The sequence below is a fragment of the Artemia sp. Qi Xiang Cuo genome, chromosome 5 (assembly GCF_049724085.1).
Source record: "Artemia sp. Qi Xiang Cuo chromosome 5, ASM4972408v1, whole genome shotgun sequence".
Classification (NCBI taxonomy): Eukaryota; Metazoa; Arthropoda; class Branchiopoda; order Anostraca; family Artemiidae; genus Artemia; species Artemia sp. Qi Xiang Cuo.
This window is the reverse complement of record NC_142798.1, coordinates 39,955,639-39,974,960: the sequence shown is the minus strand read 5'-3', so window position 1 is coordinate 39,974,960 and position 19,322 is coordinate 39,955,639. Positions and strand designations below refer to the sequence as shown.

The 19,322-nt window shown below is 36.4% G+C and overlaps 1 protein-coding gene across 1 annotated transcript in view; it reads left to right on the top strand.

Moving 5' to 3' along the window:
- Positions 1–2,582: 2,582 nt before the first annotated feature.
- LOC148952127 (uridine phosphorylase 1-like) overlaps positions 2,583–19,322 on the top strand; it is a 108,271-nt gene continuing 91,531 nt past the window's right edge. Inside the window, exon 1 of the mRNA XM_089089569.1 lies at positions 2,583–2,692. The gene's annotated coding sequence lies outside the window, so the exon portion shown is untranslated. The remainder of the gene's footprint in view (positions 2,693–19,322) is intronic.

Here is a 19,322-nt window from a genome sequence, read left to right as displayed (position 1 = left end):
TAGCAATTAAAGAAAAGGTAGAGAGAAAAAAATCACTGGGTGAATCGTAAAAACAATTAAATAACTGCACTAAAAGTAAACGTGATTTGTAACAAGCTCAACTTTTGTTAAGTTTTACAATAGCTTTAAAGATAGCTGGTACCGGGAGTGCAATTGTATTTTACAGCTATGTGTTTGTTCATGTGCCAAGTTTAAAGCCGATGTATATTTTTGAAAACGCAGTGAACGAATTTTGATTGGTCTGATTTTGTGAGGATATACAGAAATATGAGGGAAGGCTTTTGTATTGTATAGGCTAGCTGGTTGATGACTGCTAGTAGAGAAATTGCATATGAGGATGGAGGAATAAGACACCAAATTCAACAGGTAAGATGGTCAATGAAAAGTGACCTAGTGAGTGGTTGAAGTTTTTCAATAAGATGACATAAATAAGGTTGAATCACTGACCTTCCGGGTTCTATTGGCGGGGAAGTAGCCACTTTCTATTGAACAATTCACCTTCTGACTTCTTCGAATTATACTGCGGACTAACTTTGAGATACTCATTCGGAGAATACTGAAAAATTGAGTGATCTTCTCAAGTGTGCGACTAATAAATCTCCTGAGGAAGCTGCTCCTTGTCTGGTTTCCGTTAATACAGCTAGGGCCTTAGGATACATGTCTATATAGACTTGAAAAGAATTTTTGAAGCTCCCAACTCTACCCTCTTACTATTTTTAAATAAATAAAACAAGTTTTTTTTCAACCGAAAGTAAGGAGCAACATTAAAACTTTGAACAAACAGAAATTTTTACATATATTGGGGGGGTCGCCCCCTTCTCAACACCTCGCTCTTCACCCTAAAGTTTTCTAGTACTTTTTAAACAGCTTCTTAATTTTCTAATTAGACGAACCTTGTGTTTCAGGTGTCTTTCTTGTAGAATTAGGACAAAATTCAAACTTTAGCGTTAAAAGCAACGTGTTGAGGAGGGGGAAAACCCCTCATATACCTAAAAATGTCTGTTCATTTTAAGTTTTAATGTTGGTTCTTACTTTCAGTTGAAAAATACTTGTTTTCTTATTTAATATATGATCATTTTTTTTTAAGTAATACCAGGAGATCTGGCTCCACCTCCACGGAAACATGCCCCTTTCCCAGGAAGTATTCTCTAGACGCTTCAGTCCCGGTAAAATTTACCCCGGACAATTACCCTTAACATCTCCGCGCGTAGAAAAGAGTCGGCAAAGAGAAAGCAAGACATATAAAATGAATTTCGTGTAGGAATTCTGGCAAATTCCCTCAAAGAAAAATTTTTCTTGAAAAGTACACCCCCTGGAAACTTCCCTTCCCATAGAAAATTCTCATTGTGGAAAACCCCACAGCCAAAAATTCTTCCCCTGCAACCGAAAAATGTATATATACTTTCCAATAACAAATAATATACGTAAACAATGGTTAAATTTTATAAATCATAGACCTTTCCCTAGGGGCTTTAAGGGGTCAGTTTATCTCCAAAGGCATAGTTATTGGGCCTTTCAACTATGCTGAACAAAATGGCTACCTCAAAATTTAGATCGGACGATTTTGAGAAAAATAGAACGTGGGAGGGAGCCTTTCTGCCTTCTAATTTGTTGGTCACTATAAAAGGGATCTAGAACTTTTAATTTCCCTTCGAATGAGTCGATATACTAAGACCACTGGATCGATTATCCGTGATCTTTATCCGTGATAAAGAACACTTATCCGTGATCTTTCTTCTGGCAAAAAAAAATACGAAATGCCGCGTTTTGGCAGATAAAAGCTTGAAACATCTACAGTAGGGTTCTCTGATAAATTTGATCGTGTGCATTAAGATTCTTTGACCTTTAGGAGCTGTTTCCCTCACTGTTCCGAAAATCAATCAAAATTTATCAGGTATATATCCTGTTGTGGGTTACACTAAACTTAATGAAACCTATATATTTGGAATCAAAATAATCAGACAATTCTTTTGATATGTCTATTGGTACCAGATTCCATTTCTAAAATTTCAGTTACTATTGAGCCGCGTTGCTCCTTACTTAAAATTCGTTACCACGAAATATTTTCTGATGCTTGTAAAATTGGAAAGTAGACAAGTCTACAGCTTGTACCTTATTTTCAGAAAAAAGTTTGATTTCCTAAAATTTGGCTTGAACGAAACACAGTCTAAATTCAACAAAAATAAAGTGCTATGATTTTAAGCAAAGATTACTTTTCTAGAGAGTCAGTGCCATCTTAATTATGTGGTGCTCACTGATGTAAAATCATGGCACCAAAGCCGCAGAAATTTGTCGTTTCAATCTCCAGTAATGTGTTAGGGAAGTGGATTTTCAATGCTTATAGTTTCCAAATATTTAAAGACCCAAAATGCCTTTACTGAGTCTTTGACCTAGGAATATAAAATTACTCTTGATTTTTAAGATGATAAAATACTACATAAACAGAAATATTTTTTTCTATCATAGGCCTTACATAAACTAAGCTTTGGTCTTCGAGTTTTTGGCAGGTTATGTGAAACTGCTGTCTGTCTGAATTGTCCAGTGTTAAGCTAATTTTCTGGATCAGTAGCTTGATTTCAATTCGGCAATACTGTATGTAACCGCGGAGATTTTAAGACGTTTGTCAGTGACCAATTTTATATAGAGGGAGGAAGAAGAAGAGTAACGGTTGGATAAACATCTTCTTTCTTAAGTATATATTTTTACTGTGTTTTATCCTGCTTAATCATTTGCAATTTCAATTATTGTGCCTTAACTATTTACATTTTCAATTATTGTGCCTTATTAAAGCAGTAAGAATTTGGCTTGTAGGCTCAACATGGGTAACCAAGACCCCCAGTTAGGGGGTGCGCCTTTATCAGGTGCTTATCAGTCACTACCCTATATGTCATTCAATCAAACGCCAGTGTTTGTGGACAATATGGAAGTAATGTTCAGTATGTTTCAGCCCTTATGTCATACAGCCAGTATCAGGCTCGCCATTTTTCTCAACAGGGGCAGTGGCAGCCCCATCAACAAGTTGTTCATGTCTCAGTGAATAACTCTAATGGACAACTTAGTGCAGCCAGCATCAGTGGCTACAATCTACCTGTCAAAACTGGTTCCAGGTTCTTGACAATAATAATGACTTCCCATCTTTACCAGCAGAATCTGATGAAGATATGTTAAGTGTTAATGCTAAGTTGGCAGAGGGAATAATAGCCAGTAATGAGTATGGAAAAATCGGATTCCCGAGTCTGGGATTGGACCCTTCTTTGTGAAGGAAATGAGAAAGATCCCCTTGTGTGAGTACACAGAGCAAAAATAAAAAACAAGAAATGGAGTCAGCAGTTACAAAACATTGTGATATTCCTGTAAATGAATTGTTTCTGGCAAGAGTAGAGCTTGAAGCTATAGATAAGAATCAAAAATTAGTAGATGAATTTTCCATACTTAAATCACTAAAGGAGTGTGTTTCCCCCATCAGGTTTGAATTTGAATCAAATAGAGAAAGAAATATGCTGTCAGTTTATGCGAACACCAATGAAGAAGCAGAAAAAGTTCAAAAAATTCAATCAATAGGAGGTGTAAAAGTGAAAGCTCAGAAGAAGGAATACACTAGAAGAGGGATTATCAAGGGAGTGCCCTTGTACTTGAGTGATGAACAATTAAAAGAGTGCATAGAGTCATCAGTTCAGATCACTGAGGTTATACTGCAGAAGAGATACAATAGAGAGTCAAGGAAACTTGAAGATAGCTATGCTGTTATGGTGGTGTTTTCTAGCAATTACTTGCCACCTATTGTGTGGTGTTGTGGAAGGAAAAAGAAAGTTTTTGTATATAATCTTAGAATTCTTCAGTGTTTTTAATGCCAACGTTATGGTTATCTACAAAAAAATAGTAAAGCAAATGACCCAGTTTGCTTAAGATGTTTTGTAAAGCATGAGTCTGTGAATTGCCCTCTCAAAAATAGTGATTCTACAGAAAAAGTACAAACTTATAGATGTGCTAATTACAAAGTCTGTTCCTCCTCAACATCTAGGGAATGTCCCATCAGGCAACAAGATAGAAATGTATTACTGATGGCAGAAAAATATAACATGGGGTACAAGAGATCCCAGGTTGTGTACAGAACATACGCACCAACAGCCTGCAAATAATCCCTCAGCCACAGCTCATTGAATCAAAAAAGTAAAGATAATACATCAGCAGCAGATATTCTTATACCTATTGTTTCAGCCCTGGCTATCACACCTGAGATTTTTCAAATACAGGACAGCAGTATAAACAGCAGAATAGATCATTTATGCACAGTTATCCAAACTTTGACCAGTGTAAAATTAGACAGTCTTAAAATTAAAGGTGCTATTTTAAATTTTCACAACAATGAACAGAACAACTAATTATCTGAAGATAATAACATGGAACTCACAATCTTTTCTTAGAAACAAAAAAGAAATCTTCCTAAATTGTATGGACAAGGAAAATGTTGACATCTTTTGTATACAAGAAACTTGGCTTCAGAATAAAATAGTTCAAAAACTATATCCCTACCAAACTATAAGGAAGGACAGAAGCAGTGGTAATGGTGGTGGTGTAATGATAGGAATAAATAAAAATATACATTTTGTTCCATTTACAATGCATTCTATGGACTCTATGAATGATAAAGGAATAGAAGTAATTGGGTGCAATATATTCATTAAAGGTAAGAAACCTCTATATATAATTAATATTTATAATCCTTCAGGGAACAATGACATTGGTACCAAGTTACTTGCTTCAGTCAGTGAAATCCCAAGCAATTGTGATTATATTATTGTAGGAGACCTGAATGCTCATAGTAGTGTTTGGTGCTACTGGCCAATTATAAACCAAGCTGGAACCAGTGTGGAATATCTACTCCTAAATAGCACATGTTGTTTATTGACTCCCAAAGGGTTAAGAACAAGGCATAATTCCCAGAGGTTAACATATACCACCATTGATCTTCAGTTTTGTAGCCCCAATATTGCTTCTAAAGCAAACATTTCTGTTTTAGACTCTGCATCTTTTATAAGTGACCATAATTGTATCTTAATTGTAGTAGTCCAACACCTATCACCACAAAATGAAAAACAAACACCACCAAAATATAACTTGAATAAAGCGAAATGGAATGAATATACAATGAAGTGCAGACAAACTGACATAAAGGAAATTATAAGCCATGGTATAAGTAGTTGTGACTGTATAAATATTTTCCAATGTGAAATTTTAAAAATTGCAGACAGTACAGTGCCACAAATTGTTGGCAGGAACAAACATAAATGGTCTAAATGGTGGAATGAAAGTTTTGAACAAGCAAAAAAAAATTTCAACAATCTTAAAAAGAAGTATAATCTTGTAATCTGTATTGAAAATCTCATAGAACTTAAGAAGGCTAGAGCCAGTTTTAGACAAACTATAGTTAAAGCAAAAGAAGAGTCATGGAAGAAGTTCCTTGATGGTCTTGACTTTTGAAAACCTTCCTCCAATGTTTTTAGATTTATAAAGTCAATGATGGGTACTCCACCAGCCTGCTCCAATCCTCCTCTATATTTGAATGGTCTTGTACTAGTTACAGATGAAAAAAAAGCTAAGGCAGGATTGGAACTTCTTCAATGCAGTGTTGGTTTCCACGACTCAGATTCTGAGGGAGATGCACGTACTATTTGGAAAATAAACCACATCAACAACCAGAGTAATGAAGAGCCTTATAATGATCTATTTACAGTTGTTAAGCTGAATAGTGTGAAATGTAGCTTGCCAGCTACTGCACCAGGTAATGATGGAATTTACCCCCATTTCATTAAAAATCTATCTGAGACTTGGGTAACAACTCTTTTGGACATCATAAATGATCAATGGTTCCATAACGAATTTCCTGAAATATGGAAAGAAGCCGTTGCAGTTGTGCTACCCGAGTATGGCAAGGACCTAACCAGTTTAAATAGCTATAGATTTATTACCCTGTTGCCAGTTATTGGTAAAGTTTATGAGAGACTTATAAAAAATAGAATAAATTACATCACAACAGAGAAAAAGAATTTGAATGATTTTCAATGTGGATTTGTCAAAGATTGTAATACAGCTGAAAACTTGGTAATGTTTCGATAAACTGCACTGCATTGCCTCCAGAACAAATTGATTATGGTTGCAGTATTCTTAGATCTGAAGTATGCCTTTGATAGGATTGTTCATAGAAAAATTCTTAATAATCTTATTGAAGCCAAATTTAAGGGAAGAATACTTGCAGTAATTTATATTTTCTTAACCAAACGTAATGTCAAGGTCAAAGTTGGAAAGCAAACTACAGTGGACCAAATAACACCTATGAGATCAGTTCCCCAAGGCTCTGCATTGGGTCCACATTTATTTAATTATAGTGTCATTGACATACCCATAGAGGATGGATCTACTCACCCTTCTGTCTTTGGGGATGATTTAGCTTTATGGGCCACAGGTAGAAGAATCGAAGAAATAAAAGATGCTTTACAAAGTTCACTTCGAGCTCTGGAAACCTGGGCCTGTGATGCTGACATTGAATTTTCCTTGGAAAAAACAGTAGCCATGTTAATCACAAATAAAAAGTTTGTGACAAAGCCAACATTGTTCCTTGATGGGCATCAAATTAAATTTGTTGAAGAGACTAAATTTCTGGGCTGCAAAATTGATTCTAAGTTATCTTGGATAAATCACGTTAATGATGTTAGCAGATCGTGCCAAAAGAGACTGAACGTGATGAAAATGCTTACTGGACCCAAACATGGAGTAAAAGCTCCTTTCCTTGTGGTGTTTTACTGCGAATATATTCATCCAAAAATTGAATACAGCTTGCAGGTATATGGTTTGTCAGGGACTAGTTGTCTGAAAAAACTTGACGCAATCAAAAATTCAGCACTTCGGATTGCCTTTGGAGCCAGGAAAACAACGCAAACAAAATTTCTACACAGTGAAGCTGGAGTACCGTTAATTTTGACCCACATGAAAATTCAAGCACTAAGTTATCTTCAAAGGGTTTGGATCAGTGACAATTTAAAACCAGAATCATAAAGACTGGTAAAATGCTCACAAAAAATCCATCCAGGAAAAGGAATAAGCGGTATTGCATTGAATTTGCTCTTTCATTGCTAAATGAAGAAGATGTTAGACTGAACCTAACAATGACATTGAAGGTTCCCTCAGTGATACAAATCCCCCCTTGGACACTGAAATCCCTATCAGGAAGCACTGAATTCCCTGCAATCATAATACCACATGCACTTCCTTTATTTAAGAGACTTACAGAATCCCTATATAAGTACCATATCCAGGTGTTCACTGATGGTTCAAAAGATAATCAGGGAGTCGGTTTGGCATGTTTAATACCTAGTTTGCACATAAGTAAAAAGTATTGTCTCCCCCCTCTCTCTTCAATTTTTCAGGCAGAGTGCATTGCAATTCAAATTGCCATCAATGTGATCAGAAGTTATTGCCAAAAGCATGAACCATATGTAATATTTTGTGACTCTAAGAGTGTTCTAACAGCAATTCTAAATTTCCATCTAAAAAAGAATAAAAGTTCTGAAATTTATAAATGTTACTCTATGTTGCTTGATTCATTGAATAGCGGCTGGTCAATATCTTTACAATGGTTGCCTGGTCATGCTGGGATCCCGGGTAATGAGGCTGTGGACAAACTAGCAAAAGAAGCCATATTGGATGGTGAGGTTTTAATGCCAGACACACCAAATGAAATTAGCCAGATTGCTAATATAATACAAGAGATAATAAGAAATGACCAATTATTGCTAAGTAATACAGCAACAATCAGAATCAGCAATGACAGCATGACCTCAGACAAATCAAATCTTGGCATTTACCATCATCTAAATAGACACAGAGAACGAGCGGATTTTTGTACAAGATAAGGACCTTGTGGCCCAGGAAGTTATATGGGGTGTTTTTACGGTGAAAATCCCAATTGCGAAATCTGTGGAATAAATGAAAAAATGGAACATATTTTGTTCGATTGTCCATCTTATGTAAAATATAGGAAAAAGATTAAGGACTTTTTTGAATTGTATGGTTTACAATTGCAGACAAATCATGCTACATGGAATAGTGAACATTCATTAACAATAATTAATCTCATACTGGATTTTTTATCAATGACTGATAAACTTGTAAATGTGTAGTGCCTATCTATAAAATTGTATAAAATTCTGTCTTTTTATTTGCAGCAGTCGGAAGTTTACTGCACATCGAAGAAAGATAAATTACACAAAATTTGGTCACAAGGTCCTTGAAGACGTGATGTGACCTCAAATCAACTCAACTCAACAACACAATTTATATAGAGGGACAGTATAACTAGGCTAGTCGGTAAATATTTACCCAATCATATTATTGACTTACGAATAAAGAGAATATACCATTCGATGTCTTTTTAGGTAAATATATACCAAATTATATTATTGAGTTACGAATAAAGTGAATACACCATTCGATGCCTCTTTTTATGCTGATTACGAATATAATAATCATTTCTATTGGAAATGAAATTTAGCCCCCCCCCCCTATATATGCCAATTCAAGGTATATAATTCTACATTATGGGGTGGGGGTAAAGTTTAAACTTACCTCCCATTTGAAACAGAAACAAAATTGCCCCCCCCCCCTATTATAGAAATCTAAAACTTTAATGGGCCTAAATAGGGGGGGGGGCTGAATTTAATTTCTAAGATAAATTACTCTTATATTCTTAAAAATCATAAAAAAAAGGCATTGAATGGTGTATTCAATTTATTCCTAACTCAATAATATGATTTGGTAGATATTTACCCTTTTTTATTCTCTTTCCCAAACATAATAATCATTTTTTGTTGGAAATGAATTTTACCCCCACCCCTGTACATACCAATTTGGGGTATATATTAGCACATTGGGGGGGGGCAAATTTTATTTCTGATATAAATGGGAGGTAAGTTTAAACTTTACCCCACCCCCCTAATGTGCAAATATTTACCCTGAATTGATATATAGGGTTGGGGGTAAAATTCATTTCAAACAAAAATGATTAGCCTATTATATTTGAAAGAGCATAAAAAAAGGCATCAAGTTGTATAGGCCTATTCACTTTATTGTAAGTCAATAATATAAATTGGTAAATATTTATCACCTATTCTATAGAATAATATTAAAAATATGGTAAAATTCTAGACAAGCTACTTTTTGCAGTAAATTTTGATGTGGACCATATAGGATAAAAAACCAGTTGGTCACAAAAAATGGTAGTTGGCCACCTGTGTAATCTCAGTCAGATCTTTGATTGGAATGCATCATTGTCCAATAACCAGTCAGAAGACTAATCTTGACCATGGGCAAGTCTTAATGACTTTACAAACTTCTTGACATTTAATCTACTCTATTTACTCTATTATACCACCTAGAAACTTGATTTTTCACAGTTAGATTTGCCTTTCTTTTCTGAACAAGTAGGTCATTAATTCAAACAGTTTTGCTAAGTACAGCACTACCTATTTCAAATTTATCAATAGCTATCAGTTCAGCCAAAAGTTAACCCAGATCCTCGCCAGATACTTCTCATCCAGAGAGAATGCAATATAGGGCCTATTGTTATTTTGTCCACAGTAATCGGTATCTCAGTAAATTTCATTCTTTAGCATGGGTATCCAATAGGCTACTCATCTTATGAAATATTAATTTAAAAAGGTTGAATATGTTGGGATAAATTTGTTATTTTTATTTTTTTTCAGACAGAAGACCATTATTCAGATTGGAAAATCTAGCTTCCATTTGAAGTGTAGCCTTGGCTACTTTCCAGTGAAGATGCTCACACAAATAAATATCAGATGTTCAATAATCCCAGCCATTTAATTTTCCTAATCCAATTGAGCAAAATTATGTAAAACTAAAAGCCTCAACTCTTGTTACCAATTATATTGTACTCAATCTAATTGGGTCCAGCTAGCATGGAAAATGCAAGGCATGTTGTCATCAGCCCTGCCAAGAAATTTATTTGGGATGGAAAATACTGCTAGGAACTTAGTTCTCAGCAATTTTAAATGGTGTTGTTTTTTCTATTTATTTGAAGTACTTTAATGTATTTTAACAAATGTATGTAATGTATTTATTGACAAAAAAAATCCTATTATAAAGGTTGTGATGGCTTCAGTTATGTAGAAGATCAAAGGTCTCACAGAATTTCAAACCATACAAACAATAATACTCCTTTTCATCCAACCAAAATTCTTTAGTAATAATATTAACAAGGCCTTTTTACCAGAATTACTAATCATTGCCAATTTTTTAAGGATATTCAAATTTTATCCAAAATTGATATTGCAAATTTAAATTTAGGATGGTGCTAATTAATTTGCAATTTTTCATTTGCATATTTTAAAAGCAATTAACCCGGGATTTAAGGGACTGGTACCTCAAATTATATCTTTGTTAGGTCTGGGTATGATTTGGAAAACAATCAGAAATTAAATAAAAATAGCTTTTCAAATGAAAGCCTAGAACCAATTTGAAAGCTATTTGGACAGATTATTCTTTATATCAAGGGTGCTGTCTATTCCTTAGCTCCTTATTCTTTACTGTGAAGTTTGACTTTTTTCAAATTCTTAAAGAAATTTTGCAATTGAAAAAATTAGATTTTTAAATGTACTAAAAAACTTTTGTTTAGTGATGAAGGTGTTGAGAAGGGAGCAGTCTCCCTTATATACAGAACAATTTGTATTTGTTTTAAATTTTAAACTAGCTCCTTACTTCAGTTGAGAAACCTTTTTTATTTGTTTAACTACATTTCATGAACCTGTAAAATTTTATACTTTTGGTAACACAGAAAAAACAATCAATATTTCAATGATCTCTGTTTGGATTTTGAGCAGTAATCAAACAGTTTGTGGTAACAAACTGTAAGTAAGGAGCAACCTGGCTCAATAGTAACCAAAACTCTACAAAACAGATTTTGATACCAGTAGATATATAAAAAAAGTTGTCTTATTATGCTGATTACACATATACAAGTTTCATTAAGTTTAGTTTTACCTATCAAAAGCTACAAGCCTGAGAAAAGTTGTCTGATTTTTGAAAAAAGGGGAGAAAAAAACCCTCAAAGTCATAGAATTTTAATGAAAATCATACCATTGGATTCAGCTTATCAAAGAACTCTACTGTAGAGGTTTCAAGCTCATATCAGCTAAAATGTGGAATTTTGCAACTTCTGCAAGAAGAAAGATCATGGATGTGCATTTATTTGTTGCTTTTTTTTTCATGGGTGATTGTATCAATCCAGTGGGCCTAAAACATCAAGAAAGGGCTGATCCTAATGGAAATGAAAAGTTCTAGTACCCTTTTTAAGTGACCGAAAAATTGGAGGGCAACTAGGTCCCTACCATGCCACTTTCTTGCCAAAATCGTCCAACAAAAATTTTGGGATAGCTTTTTCTTCAGCATAGTTGAAAGGCCCAATAACTATGTCTTTAGAGATAAAATAACCCCTTAAAGCCCATGGAGAAAGGTTTTTAAGTTATAAAATTTACCTTTTGTCTTATTTTCTATTGGGAAGTATGCATACGTTTTTTGAGTTGGGAGGGGAGGACAAATTTTCTGCTGAAGGATTTTGCATAAGGAGAAGTTTCCAGGGGGTGAAATTTTCAGGGGAAATTTTACACTGGGTGAATTTGCCAGAAATTCTATACAAATTTCTTTATGTCTTGCTTTTTCTTTACTGATTCAATTTTAGCCTTGGAGATTTTGATCTCTGATCTCTGTTTGTTCTTTGATCTCTGTAGGTCTGAATTCTTTCATCACTGCTCTTTGGAATAGCCTAGACCAAGTATCAAATAATTGCTTAATCTAACTTAAAATGCCAAATTAACATACCATAGTCTAATTCAGATATTGAAAACAGTCAAACTTGTTTCTCACATCTCACTATAATGTATTTCAATCACTAGACCTGCCAACAAGAGCAAAATTCTCTGTGGTAAAGGTGGTATATTTGTATAAATATTAATGAGGAAGTTCAATGGACCACCATTTTTTATGTTGTCTACATTAAAAACAAGCTGGGATTAATTAAAAATATTATGTGGTCAAAGTAAAGAGCAACATTAGCTTCAGCTCTGATAATAAAATAAAAACAAAGAAAGAAAAACTGATAACTTAGCACAGGAAAAGGACAAAGGGATGAAGGAGCCTTTCATGGCATGGAAATTAATAATACTGTACTTAAAAAAAATGGACAGAATAAGATCACTCTGTCAACAAGGATAAGTTTTGAGTTTCAGCTTGGATAGATTTGCTGTCTGTAATGACGGAGCCTAGATACGTAAACTATTTCACAACTTCAATGGTGTGTCCTAATAGAATAGAATAGAATATGATTTATTGGCCAAAATAGCACAAAAGCTAGCATAAGCACGTCAGAATTAGAATAGCAAAACAGATGTTAGGGGATAAACATAAAATAAAAAATTGAATCAATAATAAAACACAGGTTAGGGGATAAACATAAAACAAAAGTTATATCAATTATTAAAATAGGAAACAAAATAGGGGACAAAAGAGTTTTTGTACCTCATGGTCAACCTTTGGATACAGGTCCAGTTGGGTATTTGGAGCTCTACAAGCATTGAGTCTTGTATTAGGAAAGGTTGGGGGATTTTCTTTAAAGGGAGGGAGAAAACGTCGATGATAGTCAGAACTAAGGCACTTGTGACCAAAGTTCATGGTAAGGATAAGATGTTGTGATTCCAATGTAATAAGTTCAAGTCTAGCCAAACTGTCATCATATGTAGTATAGGCTGTCCCCAGAATAATTTTTATTGCTCTTTTTTGAATACTTTCAATTTTAGAACATTGGTCTTTGGTCAACCCAGGGTGCCAGACAGGGCAAGCATATTCCAGACAGGGTCTTATATAAGAACAATAAATTATTTTAAGGTTTTGGATTGATATGGAGAACCGTTTGAGAAGGGAGAAAGATTTAAGAAGAAAACCATTTAAGGTTGTTCTCCAACTGCAAACCAAGCAGTTTAACCGTATTTAAATTTGGTATGCAAAGGTAATTATTGATAGGGGGTATATTTTTAAAAAAAGAAAATAACATGAAACTGCTTTTGGGTATGCTTAAGTTGAGTTTAACATTGTCAAGATCATTCTTTAAATTGTTAATTAGTGAATTGAGTGTAACATTCGAAGTATCAGATGATTGACTACTACTACTACTACTAACAACTCACCGCAGCACCAAGCCGCCTGAGGCCAACACAGCTACGCACACTCCTCCACCCCAATCTATTCAAAGCCCCCCTTTTACACCCGCCCACTAAGTTCCAATTTCCTTTAAATCTTTCTTTATGACGTCCTCCCACCCCAGACGGGGACAACCTGCTTTCCGCTTAGCCCTAGATGACTGACCGAAACGAAAAATATTCGGCAATATGTCATCCTTCATCCGCACAACGTGCCCTAGCCAGCTCAACCTTTCTTTCATTATAGCCCTAGAGAGCGGTATTGAACCACATTTTTCGTATAGCCTATTGTTTGAAATACGGTCAGTCAGCCTGGTACCCAGAACAATCCTTAAGCAATTTCTCTGGAAAACATCTAGCAAATCTTCATCCGCTTTTCGGAGCATCCATGCTTCAGAGCCTTATTTGACCACTGTCATCACTGTAGCTTATAATATTCTAATCTTGGTTTGCAGACTTATCTTCCTATTCTTCCAGACTTTTTTTTAACTGTTAAAAAACACCTTGAGCCTTGGCTATTCTATTTTTATCATCTTCACTGCTCACACCATCTTTAGTAATAATACTACCAAGGTAAGTGAAGTTGCCCACCTGATCAATCTTTTAATTAACCAATGTCACTTTCTTATCTTCAGTTATTCCTAGCCTTAGTGACTTAGGCTTCCTAACATTAATTCTCAAACCAATTCTAGCACCCTGAACTCGCAAAACCTCTAAAACTTCATTCATTTTTATCACACTTTCATCTAGAATGCTTAAATCATCAGCATAATCCAAGTCCAGGAGACTTTTTCCTCCCCATTTGATTCCGTGGTCTCCCATTGCCTTTCCTGTGCTCCTTAAAACAAAGTCCATCAAAATAATCCCTATAAAGGGGGATAGAACACAACCCTGCTTAACTCCTGATTTAATACAAAACCAGCTGCTAACCTCACTTCCAATCTTAACCGCAGCAGTGTTATTCTTGTACATAGCACTAATCACTTTAATATATTTGTCTGGTATACCATACAAAGATAAAACCTTTATTAAAGCTCTTCTATCAACAGAATTGAGCGCTTGCTCATACTCTATAAAACTGAGGACCAAAGGTGTTTGAAAACTCAGGCACTTCTCAATTATTAGCCTAAGAGTGAAAACTTGGTGAACACATCCTCTACCTTTCCTAAAAACACACTGCTCTTCTCTAAAAACTTTGTCTACAGTATCTCTCAGTCTAAAAAGTATCATATTACTAAGAAATTTGCTACCTACAGAGGCCAGACGCTACGATAATTACCACACTCACTTTTATTACCTTGCCCATAAAGTGACTTGAGTAAGGTTTTACAAAAAGCATTTCGTACTTCCCCTTTTTCAAAAATCATATTCTTAACCTTCAGTAACTCATTTCTAACCTCAGAGCCCCCATATTTAAGAAACTCATTTATTACCCTATCAGCACCTGGAGCCTTATTATTCTATCATCCTTTTAGTACTGTTGCTAATTCCTCCTCACAAAACAATCTTCCTTCACATCCAAGGTATCACAAACTTTTTCACTTTCCTCTATATATTTTCTTGCAACTCTATCTCGGTTAAGCAAGTTCTCAAAATGTTCAGCCCATCTCGCTTTAGTTTTTTCCTTATCACTAACTGCGACCCAGTTCCTATATTTAACTGGGACAATTCCGGATTAACTACTCTCTGTTCATTTGTGAACGTAACAAGAAAGTGTATTAATATTCGGGGGTCTAGCTTTATTTTCTTGATCCTCGGCAATTTTATCCATGAGCGTCCACTTCACGCCTCCTTAGGTCACACTTCAGTGATTTCTCCACTTTCTCTCCATTTCTTTTGTTTTCATACGATCTATCGCTCAGATAATTCTTGTACAAGTCCTTTCTCCTTTCTATTAAACATAAAGCTTTTTCACTAATATTCTTAGCTGCAGTTCTAGCTTTCTTCCCTAATACACCTTCAGCCACTTCACAAATTATTTTTCTAAAATTATTCCAACCATCTTCCACATTATCAACTTTTAAACTCTCAAGTTTAGTATTCAACTGTCCCTGGAAAGTTTCTCTCGAATTCTCATCCTGGAGCCTACCAACATCATAACTTTCTGGGAGGTAGTTACCCTTCCGATGTTTCAGCTTTAGATTAACCCTTGACACTACTAGATGGTGATTTTTACTTTTAACATAAATAACGGCACTCTTATATACCCTAGTGTCATGTATTGATCCTGCCAGTCTTTGGTTTATTGTAATAAAACCAATAAGGTTAGCTGTCTTACTGTCATAGGAAGACATGCTAACTTATGAGCCATTTTAGTACCAAACGCCGCATTGTTTATAACTGGATTAGTGTAACTACAGAATTGCAAAGTTTTTATTCAGTGCTAGTCTGTTTTTCTAGACCAAATTTACCTAGGCTAGGATACTATCTATCCCTATTTCTACCAACCTGGGCGTTAAAATCTCCCAGTAATAACATCATATTTCTACATGGGACCTTGTCTATTTGCTCCTGTAACTGCAAGTAAAATTCATCTGAGTCACTAGTATCTTCGTCAGTCGGTTATACAGGGGCGTATACTACTATAACTGATACCCTGAACTTTCTAGTCATAAAATGAGCAATTAGTATTCTATTATTAATACCTTCCCAGCCTAAACAAGATTTAGCAGCTTCCTTATTCATCATGAGCCCTGTCTATGTACCCCATCCTTCCTGCCTGAGTAAACAAATTCTTAATTTCATGCTTCCTACCCCTGGGATATGAGTTTCTGAAACTCCTAATAAATCCAGTTCGAATCGTCTGAATTCGTCAGTCAAAATGTCGATACGGTTGTCATTTTTTAACGTCGTAACATTCCAAGTTTCAATTTTCATGTTCTTTAAATCATTGTAATTATTTTCGCCTCAGGAAAAGCAATGATCCCGGATACCAGTGCAGGACGGGGATCACATATCTTCTCAAGTCTACACCGAAGTGCTAAAGCCGGCTGAGAACCGGACAGCAAGAAGCCCCTGGGACCTCCATGAATGGAGGCTTTGTGCAATCCTGGGCCCATCTTGGTCACAACATAGTTTTCAGCACTTGGCGATGCTCTTCTATCAACAAGAGTCGAAATCCTGCACAGACAGTCTCAAGCCTATTACCTCCGACTCATTATATATTCATGCCTACAAATATTTTGCTACTACGGGGAGGCAGCCCATAATAGATAAATCAGCTAGGAAGAGGTTTTTCAGCCCAAAGACGCCCATCAAAACATACTAAGCCCAGAAGAATTGTCCATTAGTCAGAATCCCGTGCGATTGCTGTGTCGTTTACTAGGCTATAATTCCTTGAGGGGCGCCACTCCTCAAGTGGGAATAGAGTTGACCGCAAGGTCCCCATTCTTGCAGGTGCCCTAAAAGTGGGGAGGCAGCCCTTTGCAGAGGTCGTTGTCCTTAGACCTGGATCTTACGCCCTTCCGCAGTTGTCCTCCTATAGAGGATCCTCCCACGATGATGTTCTGCATCACCCTGCAATTTAACTCATTTCTGGGAGAAGGTTTGCAACTCATGGGACTTTTGTGGGCCCTTTTGAGTGTACATTTGAGGGGCCTTCTTCCTCCTCCGCCTGTATTTATGACCCCAGGCGAGGGTGCCCCAGTTTTTATTATGGACCTCCAGGGACAAGGTCCCCCCTTGGTCCGTTCCTCCTCGGGAGCTAGCTGACATATATTTTGAGCATTCCTCTATCCCCACCTGGGGACACACTGAATGGACTGGGGAAGGCCAGAAAAATACGCCCAACGTGGGGCCCGAACCCACGACCCTGAGATTTTCATAGTCTACCGACAGAGCTAGCCGGGCTCCAAATACAGGCAGTTAAACTTTTTTTATGAGATCTTATATATCAAGATTCTCGAGTATGTTCCAGATAATTAACAAGTACCTGTTCTCAAGTTTTGACATGGATTTTTAAGGTTCAGTAATGTCAAATCATCTGCAAATTTAAAAAAGTTATCAAAACTTGGTGAAACATTATTAAAAATGCTAAAGGACCTTACTTAGTCCCTTGAGGTGCTCCACAGGAAATCGAGGAAAAACCTGATGAATCCCCGTTAGGGAGAACTACACATTGCTCACGGCCAGACAAAAACTAGCTAACATACGTAAAACAAAATCTCTTGCACCTAAAGCCCTTGCATTATCTATAACTGTCTGATGATCCAAATTGTCAAAGGCTTTGCTAATATCAGCAAAGACAGCCTCAACGTAGGAACTATTCAACTAATGTGCTGAGTGTGGGTAAATTTGAGGTTGCACCTGCTGGATTGATTAGCATTATCTTAATCTTTTGCCAGTTGATTTTCAGGTCCACTTTAAATTCTTCTTCTGACAGTGCAGTAAGGGTTTCTTTGAGTTCAGCTGCAGAGGTGCATATCAAACCGATATCACCTGCAAAGTCGCAATCACTTAGGACTCTGTTGCCAAACTGCAATTCAAAGTGGAGATGGTTTGGGGTTTGATCTATAACGTAATTGATAACAGCATTGGAAGCTTCGGGGCAGCAGCACATCCTTGCCCAACACCAGTATTTATTTCAAATACTAGGCTATAACAACGGTTTATCTGGATAGAGCTCTTAGTATCAGTATAGAGGGTCTTGAATGGACAGCAATACATGTCAGGGAATCCTCTTTGTTCAAGCATCAGCCAGAGAGAATCATGGTCAACTGAATCAAAGGCTGCTTTGAAGTCAACAGGCAATATATGCTTTACGTTGGAACTCGCGGGTTTTTTCTACAACCAGGTTGATGATGAAGATCTGCTGTGTTGGGGACCTGTTAGACACGAAACTCGTTTATATGAAACCATATTGATAAAAATGGGCACAAAATTACCTCTCGCGCTGAAATCCGAGATCGTTGGAAAGAACATTTCCAGGAAAAGCTAAATCACACAGTAAATCCAGATCCTGAAGCCCTTCCGATGTTTCCAGCACAAGTAACTGAGGAACAACCCCTACCACCCTTAAGGTCAGAGATAGAAACCGCTGTGAAATGCCTCAAATCCAATAAAGCACCCAGGATAGATGGCATACAAGCAGAACTGCTCAAAGTTGAATCTGACATTATCATCATTCTGTGCCATCAAATAGTAACAGCTGTCTTGGAAACAAAATACTACCCGAAGTTCTGGTCAACATCTGTCATAGTTCCCCTGGACAAGAAAGGATCCAAAAGCCATTGCAACAACTACAGACTCATATCACTTACTTGCCAACCCACTAAAATCCTGACGAAAATACTCCTACACCACATAAGAAACATGACAAGACATGTTGTACCTGATTATCAAGATTGGTTCCCTCAGAATAGATCCACTATAGACCAAATATTTGTCATTAAATAAATCATGGACCGATATTTGAAATCCGGTAAAGAGTTATACCAACTGTTCATTGACTTTAAGCAAGCCTTTAATCTAATCTGGCCAGATGGTCTCTGGCATATCTTGTCTCACTACGGAATTCCGTCTGATATTATCAATATTATAAGGAGTATGTACGAGAAGGTGAGAAGCATGGTGTAGACTAGTGAAGGACTCACTGAGGAGTATTCTACCTCTACAGGTGTTCTCCAAGGATGCCTCCTCTCGCCCACTTTTTTTGCCTATTCCTATACAGTGTGCTGGCACTTGTCCCTGATAACACGGGAATAGTCTTGGAAGGATACCTTTTTGACCTACTTGTATATGCTGATGACATTAATCATCTGAACAGAAAATAGAGGAAATCCAAGCCAGCACAAACGCTATCAATGATGCAGCTAGTTGCTTTGAAATGAATATAAACGCCTGCAAGACCAAGGTGATGAGAGTAGCAGGGCGTGCAGAGACTAGCCCCCCCCCCGCATCACCAAAGTCACTATTCGGGGCGAGAAAATCGAATGGGTTGACCAATTTATTTACCTAGGAAGTATGCTGACATCCACAAACGACTCCTCGAAAGAAATCAAACGATGCCGGGCTTTTGCTTCCGCATGCTTCAAGTCATTGCGCTCTATATGGAAAAAT